Source organism: Uranotaenia lowii, chromosome 3, assembly GCF_029784155.1.
Source record: "Uranotaenia lowii strain MFRU-FL chromosome 3, ASM2978415v1, whole genome shotgun sequence".
Taxonomy (NCBI): domain Eukaryota; kingdom Metazoa; phylum Arthropoda; class Insecta; order Diptera; family Culicidae; genus Uranotaenia; species Uranotaenia lowii.
The window spans coordinates 222,164,556-222,183,310 of record NC_073693.1 but is presented as its reverse complement, the minus strand read 5'-3'; the positions used below and the strand labels follow the sequence as shown (position 1 = coordinate 222,183,310).

General features: G+C 34.4%; 1 protein-coding gene across 4 annotated transcripts in view; it reads right to left on the bottom strand.

Annotated features, from left to right (window-relative positions):
• The window catches only part of LOC129757410 (E3 ubiquitin-protein ligase TRIM33-like), a 120,508-nt gene that overhangs the window by 94,140 nt on the left and 7,613 nt on the right, over window positions 1-18,755 (bottom strand). The window lies entirely within an intron of this gene.

Below are 18,755 nucleotides of genomic sequence, written 5' to 3'. Positions count from 1 at the left end.
GGCGGAATAAATAAATAAATAAAGTTTGTTGTCTGACAGTTTGAAAACAATCGGTCAACCAGGTAATTTTGTGCCAATTTATAAACTCTTGAAAGGAAATTTTTCGCTGAACAACCTTGTCGAAAACCGTAAGTTCCAATCTTATTAGACAAAAAAGTTATAAGGTGTTGAATGAGGGCATGTCTTTTGGCATTGAAAAACAATAAAATCAATTGACATCACTGCTGGGAGCCTAACGAGGTATTGCATGACTTCTTTTCATGCAAAACTTCGCGAGGCACCAGCAGTGATGTCAATCGAATTTACTGTTTATCAATGCATAAAGACATATCCCTGTTAAACAACTAATAACTTTTTTGCCTAATGATAAACGAAGTTATAGTCTTTAACACTAGAAGGACCGGCAAATTGAATATACCTATTCGGACCGCGACCAGTCAAAATGACTGGTAAAGGGAAAATTTTTTATATCATAATATTTTTAACCTTTTTCTTTTGAAATTATTTTGTTATTTATTCGATATCATTTTTGTTATGAAATGGAAATATTTTTTCACCATGGGTGCACGGAATCACCTCATTTTCGCATAGTTGACGAATGCGTGTATGTCATAAAATGAATATTTCTAAAAATTATCAAAAAATTAAGACACATTATCAATTGAATTATAAAATCATGTCAGATGGCTATAACTATTGACCATGGGTGCACGGTTTCACTTCAGTTTTGTTTTAGTAGATATTTTCTAGCATCCACCGCTCTGAAATTTTTCAACACGTTGCCTATAAATTATACCTGATATTGTAGGTTTTGAAGCATACTTTTTCTATAAGTAGAGCAATTCACCATGGGTGCACGGATTCACCGCTATTCATCCAAAATCAATTTTTTTTGCATGCTAAAGGTTAAGAATAAAGACTTTTTTGGATTCAAATGAAAAATTGTGTTAAATACATGGTTTTTCACTATAGGTTCACAGATTCACTGCGTTTTAATCAAATATTGGACTTTTTGCAAATTTTTAAAATGCATTTTTACAAATCTTAACTAAACCAAAGTCGAAACCATGTCTTTCATGTTGAGACATAATGATTTAAATAACGATATTTATTTTAAGTTCAGTTTTTTCATTCCTGAAAAAAAAAATATTGTAATTATATCTTGAAATAATAAATTTATTAATTTATTATTTAAAAACAGGTTTTTGCAATCGTATATTTATCTGATAAGATCTGATCAACATCCAAGAAATTGGAAAACGGTTACCACGGACCGAGTGAATTTTAGGAATTATATGCATCAAACTACGTCGTGCGACGTCGGTCTGGTCTAGGTATGCCAGGCGTACTTGGTTCGATTCCCGGTATCGGCAGAAAAACACTTGGGTTCAAACCCCATAAGTTGCCAACAGGTAAGATGTATTTCCTCTTATAATAACAATGTTCAATAAGAATGTTCAATCAGTTGCCAGCTGGCCAGGTATATACACGGGTGCCGGAATACCTGTAAGTGAACTTCCATTGGAAATTTGTCGAACCTAATAATCTAAGAATTCATGTGAATACATACTTGGGCAGAAACTGCGGTGAATCCGTGCACCCATGGTGGATAACCAAAATATAAAAAATATTCCGTGCCCCTATGTTGAAATATCATTAAAATTATTCAGTTTAATAGCTGATGTCTTCAAATTTGAATAAATGAGTACACAAGTCACAATTATTTTACTCACTCTAGTTAAGTATTAAACATATTTTACACCTAAAACTACTCGATTAATCGAATGGACATGTTTTAAATCTAACATAACTTTTACAAATCTTGATGAAATTTCGCCAAATTTTGACAGAAAGTTTGATTATAGTTGAGCATCAAAACGGACTAAAAAAATTGGGAGTCAAGTGCTTGAAGCGCCACACAGCGGTCAATCCGAGAACTTTTTCTACAAATTTTCAGGACTTCGCATCGAAAATCAATAATTTCATTACGAATGACACACTCCTGCCCTCCATAAGTCAACTAGGGCTCATTGTTTTGAATGTAGATTGCAAATGAAACCAAAAGCAAGCGAAAAAAATTTATCTAGTTTGAGTTATAGGGTTGTGAATTTTACCAGTCATTTTGACTGGTCACGGTCCGAGTGTCCATGGCGAAATTTTTCTCGCTTATTAAAAGAGCTAGTGAAATAAAAAATACACAGTTTTGTAGAGATTCAAAATTCATGAAAAGTCGTATTTTTTGCGAATTTTTAGAGCGTAGTGTTTAAAAGATATTCAACAAACAAAGTGTCCAACCAGTCATTTTGACTGGTGCGGCCTTACTAGTGTTAACAAAAAGTCTGTTCAATAAAATTTGGTCGAACCGGATCGAAACAAGCAGAAATGGATTGACAGTTGATCACCTGTCTCATTCCAATTGGCTTCGACCGATTTGTACCAGGTCGAAACGAACTCTGCTGCCGAGCTCGATCTGTTTCGACTAGTTTAAACTTTCTCCATTGAACAACGACCTGACTAGTTTCGACCAAAACATTGGCTCATTGAACATCTACCAGTTGACAAAAATCATTTAAACCGATTTTTACCAACGATTGAACGAAGCTAAAGTTGTTCAGCGGAAAATTTCCTTTCGAGAATTTATAAATTGACACAAAAACAATAAGCATTCAATTTTCCTAGACGAACCTGAAAGTCCAAATTTACTCATGCAAACGTTACTCAAAAATTCTGCAAAAAATCATCGATAAGTTTTGAACCAACACAAAGCTTTTAAGACCCCAGGGTTTGAGAAATTCCAAAATGACTCCAAATCGACTAAATTCAGTGGACACCCTTTAATTCAAATAAATTAACGTTATTTGACAATCAACACAAAGTTTACAAATTTCTCATCTATAAAAAAATAAATTCAAATAACTATCACTTACACAAATAATATCCTTCAATCAACTGTTTATTGATATTTACCTGAAATAAGAAATAAAAATGAATGTTAATCTTATTGCTGTGTGTTGTTTAATTTCAATTATGAGAATCAAAATGAATCCTTAAAGGAATAAAAATACATTAACGCAGATTTCAACATCGAAGAAAAACATTCAACTGAATCCTACAACATTGTATGTTGCGTAGCTGACGTGTACCAACTTCAAGTTTCTCGGTAAAGGAATTCTCAGATTAAAAATTCATCATGCAACAAGCATGCCGTCGTCGTATCGAATCGAAGTACCCGATAAATATGTAGATACCTACTAGACAATCGGCACATCGAGACGAAACACCCAGAGGTGGCAAATGTGGATGAAAGTTCCATACGATTACATATAAATTGATATGATAGTACAAGTAATAAAGGTAATACCTCTTCTGCTTAATGGCTCGTCTCTAGCTACTTTATGATTTCTCGATCGGTATCAGATGAAATTGTGCAGATATTGTTCACGTTAATCTATCTTGAAAGGTAAACGAATGATACCTGTCCTAAGTTTCAATTTAACAGTATCATTACTGCCTGAATTTTGCACTTACATATTATGATCCATTTTAAGATTGTCCTAGAAGAATTCAGAATAGGAAAACTAGACCGACGGAACTTGGCCAGGCATTTGAAAGATTCAAACTATCTAGAATTCTTTGTGTGTTGTCCTAGTCCTAATCCTTGTCATGGCTGTTGTTCACGTTCGTGTCCTATCGCTTGCCTTAGTCTTTGTTCTGGTCCTACTCATAGTCCTTGTCCTTTTCCTAGTTCTAGTGCTAGTCCTTGCTCTAAAGGGTGATACGGTCAAAATTTGGTCAAGATCAACTTGACGTATTTCTTTCAATTTTGCATTTAAAAAATCTGAATACCCCTCATTTTGAAGGTGTGTGTGTGTTGCTCCTATTTTGATTTTGGAATTCACTCTTCAGTTGTCAAAATGCCATCCAAAGAAGAAGAGTAACGTATCTAAATTTTGCTTGCGCATCGCGAAAATCCGAGCTACTCGCACGCAAAGCTTGCAAAATCGCCAAAAGTTGTCAAATCAACCGTTACAAATGTAATTAAAATGTTTGGGGAACGACAAAGAGAGTTTCCGGTAGTTTCAAGCGAAACCCTAACCTCTCTCTCCGAGATGCCGCAAATAAGCTGGGTGTATCGTCTACAATTGTGCATCGAGCCAAAAAACGAGCCGGACTCCAAATCGCGATGATAAACAAAATACGACGGCCAAAGCGCGATCCCGGAGGCTATACACGACGATGCTGACGAAGTTTAACTGCGTGGTAATGGACGACGAAACCTACGTCAAAGCCGACTACAAGCAGCTTCTGGGACAGGAGTTTTATACGGCAAAAGGAAGGGGAAAGGCAGCAGATATTTTCAAGCACATGAAACTGTCAAAGTTCGCCAAGAAATATATGGTTTGGCAAGCCATCTGTACCTGTGGCTTCAAAAGCAGCATTTTCATAGCTTAAGGGACTGTCAACCAAGAAATTTTTGTGAAAGAGTGTTTGAATAAACGTCTGCTGCCTTTCCTGAAGAAACACGGTTGTTCCGTACTGTTTTGGCCGAATTTGGCATCTTGCCATTTCGGTAAAAAGGCCATGGAGTGGTACGCCGCCAACAACGTGCAGGTGGTTACCAAGGACAATAACCCTCTCAACACGCCAGAGCTCCGCCCAATTGAGAAATACTGGGCTATTGTCAAGCGAAACCTAAAGAAGACCAAAAACTGCTAAGGACGAGCAGCAGTTCAAGGCAAACTGGCTTTCTGCGGCGAAGAAGGTGGACAAGGTGGCTGTACAAAATCTGATGACAGGGGTTAAGCGTAAGGCCCGGCAATTCGGATTTGGAAAAGCGGAAGCCTAACTGAATATTTTTCCTGAATTTTATACTAATTAAACTTGAAAAAGAAATTCAATTTAATTTTTTAAATAAACGATTTCACCGATTTACACGCGTTTTCCCTTGACCAAATTTTGACCGTATCACCCTTTATAGTTCTAGTGCCAGTCCTTATATTAGCCCTAGTTCTTGTCTTAGTCCTTGTCCTAATCTTAGTCCTAGCAAGACTTTTTGTACTAGATATTGTAATAATCCTTCACTTGAATAGTCCTGCTTTGCATCCTTCTGCTAGGTTCTGTCTTAGTTTGTGTCATTACGCTTGTCTCAGGTTTTGTCTTACTACTTGTCCTATTCCTTGCTCAAGTCCTCGATAAAGTTTTGGCCTTAGTTCTTGTCCTGGTCTTAGTCGTAGTACTTATCCTTGTTCTTGTCCTAGTCCTACACCGACAAATCAATCATCCAATAAGATGAAAATTCCATAAAATGTTTTTCTTGTTTCGCTTGAATGTAGTGGTCATGCATCATTTTGCTTGGGAGCTCGAGTCTTCATGCCAGTAGTACTTTTCGAATCAAATCAATACATTACACTTTTCAGCGCATTTTGGGCGCATAGATTTTTTAGCCTGGACAACATATTGCATATGTAAAATACAAATTTGATGAAATTTTCAGTGAAGCTTCCTAGCAGTGTAGTGTTTAAATGTTCAAATTTTTGTAACGTTCTGTTTAGTGGTTTCTGAGATACCGTCCAATACAGAAGGTCATTGAATAATTTTTTTTGGGCAGGATCACGAAAAATTCAGGAAAGTCTCAGTGGGAGACTCAGAAACAGCTGAAAATCAACTATTCGGCTAAATTTTATATGGTAAATTGTTTAAGGTGTCCAAGAGGATCTGAAAGTGTCCTAAGTCATACTAATTTTCACTATTCATGAAGTGAAGATGATCGATGCCATGAAGGTAGAGAATATATTAGAGGTTATATCAAACGCAAATCAAAAACTTCGATTGAGGAAGTTACAAAAAGTTTTTTTTCTACTAGTTCATCTAGCTGACTAATAAACACGACTGACTTCATCTCTGCTAGAAAAAAAGCTGCCCACCGTAAAAATAAACAAGATACGGTGGTCAAATCGTGCGTAAAATATTGGAAACGCTAGCGGGGAGATATTTTGAAAAATTGCAAGGAAGGAAGCAAAACGATCTCTTTAGAGTGCACCTGGCAGGCAAGGTTGCCGAAAAAAAAAATCTGTGTTTTTTAGATAAAAAAATTCTGACTATCTGTGATTTTACCCAAAAATTCTATGATGGTTTTCTGTGATGCTATTTCCTTTGATTTCATTGAAGATTCATGATAAATTGGGTCTTTTATTTACATTTGATTTGGGTAAAATCAATTAAAACTACCAATATTATCATACTTTTTCAATTCAAAGTAAAAAATCTAAGTTAAATATTGGCCAAAAAAATTATAATTTTGTAAATCCATTCAAAATTAAAAAATTCTGTGAAATCTGTGAACTTTTCAAAATTCTTTGTTTTGTGACACAGATTCTGTGATGAAAATTTGCTCAAAACTCTGTATAATTGCAGAATTTTCTGTGATTTCGGCAACCTTGCTGGCAGGTTTCCAGTCCGAATCTGTTCCTTGACAAGTCTCGCCTGGATGTTCCACTCCCATAGATCCTACAAAGTTCATAATAAGATTTGGTTGGATCTGGAATGGTGCAATTACTCTAAATCAAAGGTGGAGTGTGTGAGTGAGTTTTGAGTAGTTTTGAAAGTCAAGCTTCAGGAAACAAAAAAAAAATAATAAAAAAGTCTAAATTCGGAAAAAGGGTGCTTCACAGTATGCACTATAGACGGCGAACGTGGCGCCCAAAAATTAAAGTCGATCAACTTCTTCTTTGGACGCTATCTCAAAAACCACTAGGCAGAACGTCACAATAATTAGTGCATGTAAACGTTACATTACTCGATTGATGTCCAAGCCCTTGTCCTTGACCTAGTCTTTGATCTAGTCCTTATACTTGTCATAGTTGTTGTCCTAGTTTGTGTCCAATTGCATTCTTTTCCTTTGTCTAATTGAAATATGCGACTGAATAAACTAATACAATTTATTCAAAAGTTAAAGTTAAGTTATGTCTTATCATGTTAAAATATCCAAACACTAAACGAACAACCCTTCAAAAACCCTTGTTATTGAACGACTAAAAAGGGAACCGCCAACCACCAACATCATCGCTGTCAAGGGCAACAATCTCCCACTTTCATTTAGCCATCCTTGGCACAATCCAGATCGCAAAAATGGCATCAAATGACGCGTTTACCGGTTGTTGTTGTTGATTGTTATTGTTGGTAAAGTAGAAGGGGTCCGCGGTAGGAATATGTGTCGAAGTGAGAGCAAACAAATAAGGGGGAATATAAATAAGCATGTAAAGACACACAACAGACTCGGAAAAAAACTCACACCGGCTTCGTTTTCTCTCATTCCAATGCAAAGCTCAGCCAGCCGCTAGCCGCCCGCCATGTGTCCGACGTTTGTTTTTGTTGTTATTTTGATGTTTTCGTTTTGTCGTTCGGTGGTACTCCGGCTGCGGTTCATATAATACGTAACGTTTGTGGGGACGAGAGGTTGACACGTGTGTTATGCTTCCTGGATCAAAACCTTTGGATAGACTTCCTTAATTTTAAACATAACGTTATTTAGGGAAGCAGCCTTCGCACAATTTCAATGCCCCTGGCCGCCATAGTGTAAAATGGGACGACGACGACGACGCTCTGAGTCAATGACTTGCATCTCGTGACTAATCAAACACACAATTGCAGGTGTAATTTGGAGGAAAAAAAGGTTTTCCGTTGGTAATTTGTTTGACCCGATTGGGATTAGCGTCCTTTCGTAGGACGACGACATTGTAAAGAGAAATGGGATAAAGGCCCTTATTAGTAAACTTGAAGAATTGAGGATTCAGACAATTTTGTTTGTTTGAGATTTAAACGTACACACGTAGTCAGTCAGTAATCGATAATCTAGAACAGTGATTTTCAAAGTGATCCATGGGGGGCGTTGAGAGCCTACAAGGGAGCGGTGAAGAAGCTCAGAACTACCAACTTTTTTGTATTTCTATAAAAATAGGTTCGAAAATACTCCAAGGGGGTGAGCTCCAAAATATTGAGACAGGGATGAGTGAAAAAAGTTTGAAAAACCACCTAGATGATGAATCAACTAACAAACACTTATTTCACAATGTTTGTAAGTTGCGACTTGAGATACAGAAATTCTACAAAAATCGCACTTTAACGATTCGAACTGAAATTGATTTTTTTATAGGGAGTACATAAAACTTCATGTGTTTAACACTAGAAGGACCGGCAAATTGAATATACCTATTCGGACCGCGACCAGTCAAAATGACTGGTAAAGGGAAAATTTTGTATATCATAATATTTTTAACTTTTTTCTTTTGAAATTATTTTGTTATTTATTCGATATCATTTTTGTTGTAAACTGGAAATATTTTTTCACCATGGGTGCACGGAATCACCTTATTTTCGCATAGTTGACGAATTCGTGTATGTCATAAAATGAATATTTCAAATAATTATCAAAAAATTAAAACACATTATCAATGTAATCATAAAATCATGTTTGATGGCTATAGGTATTGACCATGGGTGCACGGTTTCACTTCAATTTTGTTTAAGTAGATATTTTCTAGCATCCACCGCTCTGAAATTTTTCAACACGTTGCCTATAAATTATACCTTATATTGTAGGTTTTGAAACATACTTTTTCTATAAGTAGAGCAATTCACCATGGGTACACGGATTCACCGTCATTCACCCAAAATCAATTTTTTTGCATGCTAAAGGTAGAGTAAAGAATTTTATAGATTCAAATGAGAAATTGTGTTAAATACATGGTTTTTCACTATGGGTGCACGGATTCACCGCGTTTTAATCAAATATTGGACTTTTTGCAAATTTTAAAAAAGAATTTTTACAAATCTTAACTAAACCAAAGTCGAAACCATGTCTTTCATGTTGAGACATAATGATTTAAATAACGATTTTTATTTTAAGTTGCGTTTTTTCATTCCTGGAAGAAAAATGTTTTAATCATATCTTGAAATAATAAATTTGTTTATTTATTATTAAAAAACAGATTTTTGCAATTGTATATTTATCTGATAAGATCTGATCAACATGCAAGAATTTGGAAAACGGTTACCATGGACCAAGTGAATTTTAGGAATTATATGCATCAAGTTATGTCGTGCGACGGAAAATAATGAAAATAAAAATAATAAATCAACATTGTCAAATGTACACGTTGATTTGTTTTTCCTTAAAAGTTTTTTGATTGATCAATATTGCATTTCAAATACCTTACTCAAAAATATTTTGTGTTCTGAAGCAAGTTGAAAACTATTTATTTCTATATAATTTTCAACGGCGAATTTACAGCCAACCCGTGCACCCATGTTGAAATATCTTAGCGCCGATGTGGTCTATCAGATAGGCTGGCGCGAGTTTGGTCTAGGTATGCCAGGCGTACTGGGTTCGATTCCCGGTATCGGCAAGAAAACACTTGTGTTCAAACCCCATAAGTTGCCGACAGGTAAGATGTGTTCCCTCTTATAATAAGAATGTTCAATCAGTTGCCAGCTGGCCAGGTATATACACGGGTGCCGGAATACCTGTAAGTGAACTTCCATTGGAAATTTGTCGAACATAATAATCTAAGAATGCATGTGAATACATACTTGGGCAGAAACTGCGGTGTATCCGTGCACCCATGGTGGATAACCAACATATTAAAAATATTCCGTGCACCCATGTTGAAATATCATTTAAATTATTCAGTTTCTTAGCTGATGTCTTCAAATTTGAATAAATGAGTACACAATTCATAATTATTTTACTCATTCTAGTTTAGTATAAAACATATTTATCACCTAAAACTACTCGATTTCTCGAATGGACATGTATTAAATCTAACATAACTTTTACAAATCTTGATAAAATTTCGTCAAATTTTGACAGAAAGTTTGATTATAGTAGAGCAACAAAACGGACTAAAAAATTGGGAGTCAAGTGCTTGAAGCGCCTCACAGCGGTCAATCCGAGAACTTTTTCTACAAATTTTCATGACTTCGCATCGAAAATCATTAATTTCATTACGAATGACACACTTCTGCCCACCATAAATCAGCTAAGGCTCATTGTCTTGAATGTAGATTGCAAATGAAACCAAAAGCAAGCTTAAAAAATTTATCTTGTTTGAGTTATAGGGTTGTGAATTTTACCAGTCATTTTGACTGGTCACGGTCCGAGTGTCCATGGCGAAATTTTTCTCGCTTATTAAAAGAGCTAGGGAAATAAAAAATACTCAGTTTTGTAGAGATTCAAAATTCATGGAAAGTCGTATTTTTTTGCGAATTTTTAGAGCGAAGTGTTTAAAAGATATTCAACAAACAAAGTGTCCAACCAGTCATTTTGACTGGTGCGGTCTTTCTAGTGTTAATATTTGAAAAGTTGAATCGATTGGGTCAGAGATTACGCCCGGTACAATAGTTCATGCTTGGATTGAAAATGCGATTTCTATAGGATTTTCTACGATTGTTTGCAAATGAAAATAATATTTTCAAGTGAATCAATTTTAATAATTTTGTTTCTAAAAATCATGAGATTCTGATTTAGAAACATGAATAAATCATTTGTTTCATTTTTCGTTTACGTTTTTTCTGTAGCCAGAAATTCATAGACTGATTGGTGGAATGAAAACATATTGTTCCCGTGAACTTCCATAATTCTATACTACTCGCATTTTTCAGCTTAAATCAAAAATATTGTACCTCGCGAAACTTTCGATTAAAAAATTATCATGGAAATTGCCATTCAGAGAGACAGATTTCGACAGAACACCGTTCAAGAAGAAGACAAGAAATTGTGAGTGTTTTGAATCTCAACATTGATCCTTCATTCTATGATGGTGATGATAGTTTCGAAAAAGCGATTTCTTCGTCAAATGTGGATCCATATGAAATAAAAAAGCGATGACATTATTTCTAATAGCTCGGCGTTGAATGGTTTTGAAACCATTATCACTTGGATAGAGCAAAACCGTTTGCCAATATGGAAACAATCCAAGTTGGGGAAAATGCGTGGAGAATCTTGAACTTCACGCGTAATATTAATGATTTGTTGAAAAACTTTTTGTTCTTTAGTTGCAATAACATTCGCATTAAAACGAGGGCAGAAATATTGATTTCCTATTTATTTTTAATCTTAAATATAATCACTAAAAATTTTGAACAAATAATCGAGTCAAAATACACGGATACTCGAATCACGGATAATCGAGTCACCGAATAATCGAGTCCGCCCTGTATTCCAAATCCAAAAATCAATCACCTGATTTTCGTGGTTCATATTAAAGGCTATCATTGTTGGCTTGTTGAAACATCGACCAATGTTAAGGACCTTTTGGAATACCATAGCTCAAAACGACAGAAACCAGTCCATGTTTGCCCCGAGGGGCTAATCAAGTTGTACGTCAAACTTCAACATTGGAAGAAAACAGACCATTCTTGTTTTACTAGTTTTACTGAATTCCATGCAGTGAACATAGATTACCATTCACAGCAAAAAAAGTGTTGCGATATTACATCAAAAACGTGCACATAACTTGAGTTGCAAAAGGTATCTAATATTACATTCTTCTGATGTAAAAAATCGCACTAAACAAATTCGAGCACTACGATAATGTTGAGCCCGTATAAATGTTCCAAATGGTTTTGGATGTTTCGAAATTCACATAACTCTAATACATTCGGTAATTGTTCCGGTTTTTGTATTTAAAAGTGAATTTTAAAGCCCAGATTTTAGGATTTGATCTGTATCAAAGTAAAGGTATAAACATCAGGATATTGAGAATACCGATGAGCAATTATATTCAAACTGTTAATTTCTCATTTATTGAACATTAGAAATAGAATCTACATCTTCTTTCTTGCGTTGATAGTACCCAAACATAAAAATGAGTTTTCTTCGTGGACAGCCCGGACCGGATACGTAGTAGTCACTGTCTAGAGCAGACTCACTAACACTTTAAGAAGGAAGGCTCTCGTGCCTCAAGGATTCAGCAACCCCCGTTGCGTTGAATGTATTTGAATTCTATGGAGTCTGTTGATACATGGCATCTTCAACTACCGGAACCCGGATTTTCATCTGCAGAATTTTTAATGAAACTATCGCTGTATAAGCTTCCTTTCAACAATCCGAAACGGTATCGTCACAGTTCCGTATTCTTTACAATTGGGCCAGTTCGAGGTTCCGTATCCTTGAGCTCGTGAATGTTTTCTATTCGTCACACAAGGGGAACAAGGTGCATGGAAAGTAAAAAGAAACCACTCATCTTCACATCCGGATGTTTATAAACTTAAATGCTCTACGGTGTCCTTCGGCAAAATTGACCTAGAATGAATAATTACAAATAAAACCTTTTCCAATGGTTTTGCTCAGTTTTTCCGAAAAGATTGATCACACTTACCAGAAAAACAAATCCTTCTGAGCCTCGTAATTCAACTCCAACTTTTCAACACGTAAAACAATTCAAATGTCAATTTAGAAGAACATTGACTACTTGATGTGATATTATAATGCTGGTTGTGATATTACACTAAAAGACGTGTTCAAATTGGATACATTAAAAAGATGTATTATTATAACGAAAATCCCAAATATTACATCAATTATCCAACATCTTCAAAAATTACATCGTCCATCGTTACAATTTTTTTTGCTGTGTTGGTACTGATTTCCCTTATAGAAAATAGCATTCACTTAACAGGTACCTAAGTGGAATTCGATTTAAAAAAAAAATGGAGCAGGAAAACATTAATTCTTAATCTTATAGATCTACTAGGGTAACGGACTTATTTTAGACCAGAGGATCTATTTTGGAGCAAAATGTTTAGCTCTCCTATGAAACAACCAATTAAAAAAAATCTAGTGCATTACATAAAGTGTCCGGGTTTCAACCATATTTGTAAAAAAAATCCCCATTAATTACTTTATAAGAGAGCTAGACAAGGTGGTCCAGAATAGGTCTTCTGGTCCAAAATAAGTTCGTTACCCTATAGAGTAATAAAAAAAGCAGAGGAAGAGAGATGGATTTTCTGATAAGCGTCTTATCAGCAAAATTGACAGGCGATTAACCACTTCATCAAAACAAAAATGATAAAAAACTGTTCTAGAACAGATAGTAAACAGATCACTTTTGCAAGAATTTAAGGCACTTAAAACTTAAAACACTTCGAACATTTGATGCGGAACTACTTAAACAGTTAACCCTAAACCGTCCCAGAATTGTATACCTGTTGGATTTCTTGGAGTGTCACTCTTCAGAAGTCCTCAACAACACTCTTCAGGAGTGACACTCCTGCCTAAATTTGCTTCTTTACCGATTTGTACAAAATTAATAATTTTGGAAACCCCGTAATGTAACTTAAATATGTTTCTCAGACAATATTCAGCTACAACACAACTATTCCTTTTAAAGTTATTCAAAGCCTAAAAAATTTTTTTTTGCTTTGGTAGCTGTTATATAGTCTTTTTCCTAAGAATATTTTCGGACTTTTTTTCTTAAGACTTTGGATAATACAACTATGAACAGTTGTAACAGCTGTAAGTTTAATGTTGTCCTAGGAACATATTTGAGTTAATTTACGAGGTTTCCAAAACAACGAATCTCGTACAAATCGGTAGAGAAACAAAAGAGTGTATAGCGATTTTAAGAGAGGAATGTCGAAATGGACGCAATGACACTCAAGATCTGATTAGGAGTTTTTTTTGTCTGGGCTTCCAGGGAGCGTTCATAAAAAAGTAATAAAGTTTTTTTTTTTCTCCTGAGCCGATGTCTGCGAGTTCGAGCCCAAAAGTAAACATCGAATACAGTTGTACCGGTTAGTTTTTCAATAACGATCCGCCAACTGCAACGTTGATAAAGTCGCGAATGCCATAAAGATGGTAAAACGACTATAATCGAAACAAGACAAGACAAGTTTTTTTCTTGTCATTTTTAGTCTTTTGTTTGTATTTGTTTTTTAAATTTTGGAAGCGTTTTTTCCTCAACTTTTTTACTTATTTCTACAAAAAGCTATTATTATTATTGTTAACATGATTTTGAGAATTTTTGTCCATTTTTAGTCTTTTTTTTATTTTTTCTTACCATGTTTTTATGCATTTAGCACTCTTCTTGTTTCATTATTTTTGTTTTCTGTTGTTGTGATATTGGCTATTTTTGTCATTTTCCATCCTTTTTTTGTTTTTTTCTAGTCATTTTAGTCTTTTGTTTGTATTTGTTTTTCAATTTTTTGAAGCGTTTTTTCCTAAACTTTTTTACTTATTTCTACAAAAAAGGTATTATTATTATCGTTAACATGATTTAAAGAGAATTTTTGTCCATTTTTAGTCCTTCTTTATTTTTTCTTATCATGTTTTTATGCATTTAGCACTCTTCTTGTTTTATTATTTTTGTTTTCTGTTGTTGTGATATTGGCTATTTTTGTCATTTTCCAACCTTTTTTAGTTTTTTTCTTGTCATTTTTAGTCTTTTGTTTGTATTTGTTTTATTCATTTTATAAAATTTCCATCATATTAATCATATTAGTACTTAATATCTTTTTAAAAAAAATATGTTTTTGTTGTTGTATTTCGTATTTATGGTGTATGTCTAAATTATATTGGTCCTGTTAGGCCGGAACAAATATCAATTTCTTATTTTGTCACCCCCAACACTCACCCCCCCCCCCCCCCCCCCCTTCGAAATTTCCGAAAACCTGAAGGGGGGAATAAATAAAGTTTGAAGTATTTTTTTTTGGAAAATTCATCAAATATCCGAAAGATTACAAGAGCAAAAAACAATGGTGGAAGATGAGAGTTCTATCACCTTTTGTATTATTTGTTTTATTGAACTTATCGATAAAAAATTACACGTAAGAAAGATTTTTTTTTCAAAATTCTTATATTTACCAAACTTTCCTTGTGGGTAAAAATAAATCAGAGTCAGAGTATTTTTTTATTTTTTTTTTTTTTTTCATTAAGACTTTGGTAAGCGATTTGATTTTTTTTTAAATGCAAAATTCTGTTAGCGACGAGATGACTTTATTCTATCTCTTCTGATCGCCTTGCGGTCTACAGCAAAGTTGTAGCGACAACAATTGTCTAGAAGATGAATACATAAATCCCATGTGGAGAAATTTTTCCAAAAAAATTAATCTTTGAACATTTTTTAGGATTTTTTTCATATAAAACTTCAAGTTGATACCAACGTACTAATTCTATTTAAAAATCGTAAACACATTCTCTTTCAGACTGACTAAAATAAAAATTGAAAAGCTTCTTGGAATTTGAAAATAGAACACAAAATGTAAGGGCGACCCTTTGATTGGCACTAATTTTGTTAGAGGAGAGTGGAGCATTTTGGGTCATGGGGAAACTGAATCCACCCTTAAAATCTCGAATTAATGTAGAGATAAAAATCTCAATCCAATTGCCATTGTCGTCGCTCTCCGTAAGCAACTGATTTCATATGTTGTTAACTTGTGTACGCATCTTATGTATCTTTTATTTAACACGCTCAAAAAATGTTCTTACATAATTATCAAAAACTGGGGGTGGAAAACTTAAAGTTCATAACAAAAATATGCTCATATACTTTTGGTCACGCTCTTTCACATGAAATGGAATTTTTCATGAAATAGCAATCAGTCACTCAAATTGGACCAATTTGCAAATCTTAGCTTTTTGATCCACTTGGGGACATCCTGTTTTTTAACACATTCATGACTTCCCTATCGGGGTCCAATGAAGAGTTATGAAAAATATTCTATCAATTTAATTGAATGCGATAGAGACGAAGAACATAAATCCAATATTATGGGAGAGTGGGGAATCATGGGCCACTTTTTTTCGTTGTTCCATAACTTCTTTATTATAGAAGATAAAATGAAAGTAAAAAGTGGTATGGTTTTCTACATTTTCAAGGTACCACAAGGTATTTTTTTTAACTTTTAGTAAGTTATTTTTCTCAAATTCTGACTGTTTTAAAAAAAGCAATTTTTTGGATTTTGAAAAATGGTGGGGAATCGTGGGCCACTAAATCCAAATTGACCAAATAACATGCAAAGCTTATGAGTTGACCCAAAACTGTGATTTCATAATTCATTTCGTTATTTTAAAGCAATTTCAGATGATGAAATAAAAAAGAGAGCTGTGTATGATCGAATAGATTCCAAAACCTGGCTCGCGAACGTTTTGGCAAAATTCCTTATATAGATGGACAAAATATTTTTCATAACTCTTCATTTTGCATAAGAAAACTTTACAGATAGGGAAAACGTATTTGAAGTTCAGAATGTGTATAAAAACATAAAAATAAAGGTGGTCAAAGATGTTTGGCCCACGAACCCCCACAAGCTATGATTTGCAAATTGGTTGCGTTTGTGTGACTTATTGATGTTTCCTCAAAAATTAGTAGGTTCCCCACGGGTTGGCCCACGATACCCCCCTCTCCCCTACCAATTTTGCCAAAACGTTCGTGAGCCAGTTTTTTTTAATCTATTCGATTATATACAACTCTTTTTTTTTATTTCCTCACCTGAAATTGCTTTAGTGAGTTATGAAATTACAGTCTTGTGTCAAATCATAAACTTTGCATGTTATTTGAAAAATTTTGGGTATGGTCACTCCCAATTACCTACAAAAAAAAAATTTTTTTTGAACAGTTAAAATTTGTGGATAAAAATTTATTTAAAAAAAATATTTTTGGCAATTGAAACGTTAGAAACGTAGAAAATTATACTATTTATCTTATTCACTTCATCTTATATAAGAACCAAAAAATGTAGCTCACCGTACACCACTCTCCCTACATATTTTTTTATGATAATTAGAGACCTTTTCATTTTTCTTCAAAAGAAGTTTATTTAAAGCGTACATAAAAAGAAATCCGCCAAAGATTTCATTTGAGCACCAAATGAAAGCCTATACAATTCCAAAAAGCTTTCTTCAAAAAGTAATCAACGACGAGTTTTTTTTTCTAGCAGTTCGTTTTTGTTCTCGGGATGACAGCTTTTCTGTAGGAATGCATTATTCTTTCACGTCAATTCGAAAGATGCGAAACTGACTGACGGAAAAAGGGCTTTCGTTCTGCCATAGAAATACCGCGCAAGTAGACACAACATTTTGGTCCATCATGTGTCACGTCACACGAAACAAACTGACACACGACTTTGACGGGCATTACCATGCATGATTCGGAATTGTGGCTCCCTGCTCTGACAGATTTCTGTGAAAAGTGAAATGACGACGAGGGAAAAGATCACGGAGCTGTTTCTTCTTTTGCTTTTGTCACCGAAATGTTCGGTTCTGTTGCATCACCCCCAATTTCACTTCCAAGTGGGTTTGATGGTTCCTTATTGGAAAAATAACCCAAAAAGAACACAAATTAAACGAATTACTTTCACAGTTATCATGACAAACGACGCACACGCAACGAGGCTATCTGATTCGAGCAATCACTCCTGCCTGGCTTCAACAAAAATACCTACCTCCTCTGTAGTGGCATTTTCATCATTACGTGACTTTTCATCTTTACGTGACAAGGGGTCATTTTCTCTGGATTCCACATATTTTGCGTCTCAAAATTGCTGGAGAAATGTGATGTGTGCTTATAGTTACAATAAATATTTTTTATTTTGTTAAAATATAAATTTACTATAGTAGTGACTTATTAGTAGTGAGCTTCCAATAAGAATATATACAATATTTTTAAACATCAAAAATGATGTGCGAATCTTTATGTTCTAAGCATTATAATAGCGCCAGCACTAAATTTTACTTCGGAAGTCCGGACTTCCGACTTCCGAAAGACTTCCGATGAAGAAAAGTGAAGTACTAGATTGTCGGAAATCTGTGTCTTGTTGCCAGTTCACCAGCGACGTTTCTAAAATTTTTATCAAAATTCACAATATTTCATCATTGGGCAATTTGGACAGGTTATTTCAACACAGCATAAATAAATTGCTGTGAAATTACGAAAAATATCCTGTAACAAAAAAAAAGGACACTTACCGTAATTTTACAGGTCGAAAAAAAACCCTCGAGACATTTATTTTTAAGTGAACCATTGATTTTACAGTCCGGTTTTATATTACAGTGCTGTACATTTTAGTGCATTGAATAGCTTAGGTGAATGGCTTGCTTGTTTTTGTTTTGTTTTCTAAAATTATTACTGTATGTACAATATTTTGCTGAAAAATAAATGCAGTTCTGTTATACTTTTTTGAAATAGCATTTTTTTTTCAAATCGCAATATTTTTTTCAAATCGACTTTAAATTCGATCATAATTTTAAGTAATTTTCAATCGATTGGTAAAAAATTAAATTAAAAATCATTCAAAATTATAGCAAATGTCCTGTAACAAAAAGGAGCATGATCTCTACTGTAGGTTCATAAGTAAAAAAAATACGTGACATTTGGACCTGTTTGGCAAAAGTCATGCTCCTTTTAGATGTAATATTTAATAATTTTCATTTACTTTAAGGAAAACAATGGAAAATCATGTGTTTTGTAAATTGCATTTTATATAACAAAGGAAATCATTTTCAACAACACTTAATATTCAGTTTTATTCTGTGTAGAAAGCTCACCATGAAGTCAATAGGCGTCCTCCTCAACCGCCTAGTAATTTTCACACATTTCTGTTGCCTCAACGAATTTGTCAGGTTTTTCGCACTGAGATGTGAAAATCGTGAGTCGAATATCACACGTCTTTCTTACAGAGGCTCATATTAAATCATACCCATTACATGAATAGTTGCGGTCTTATTCTGCGGTGATCTAGTCAATGTGTAAAAATTTTCC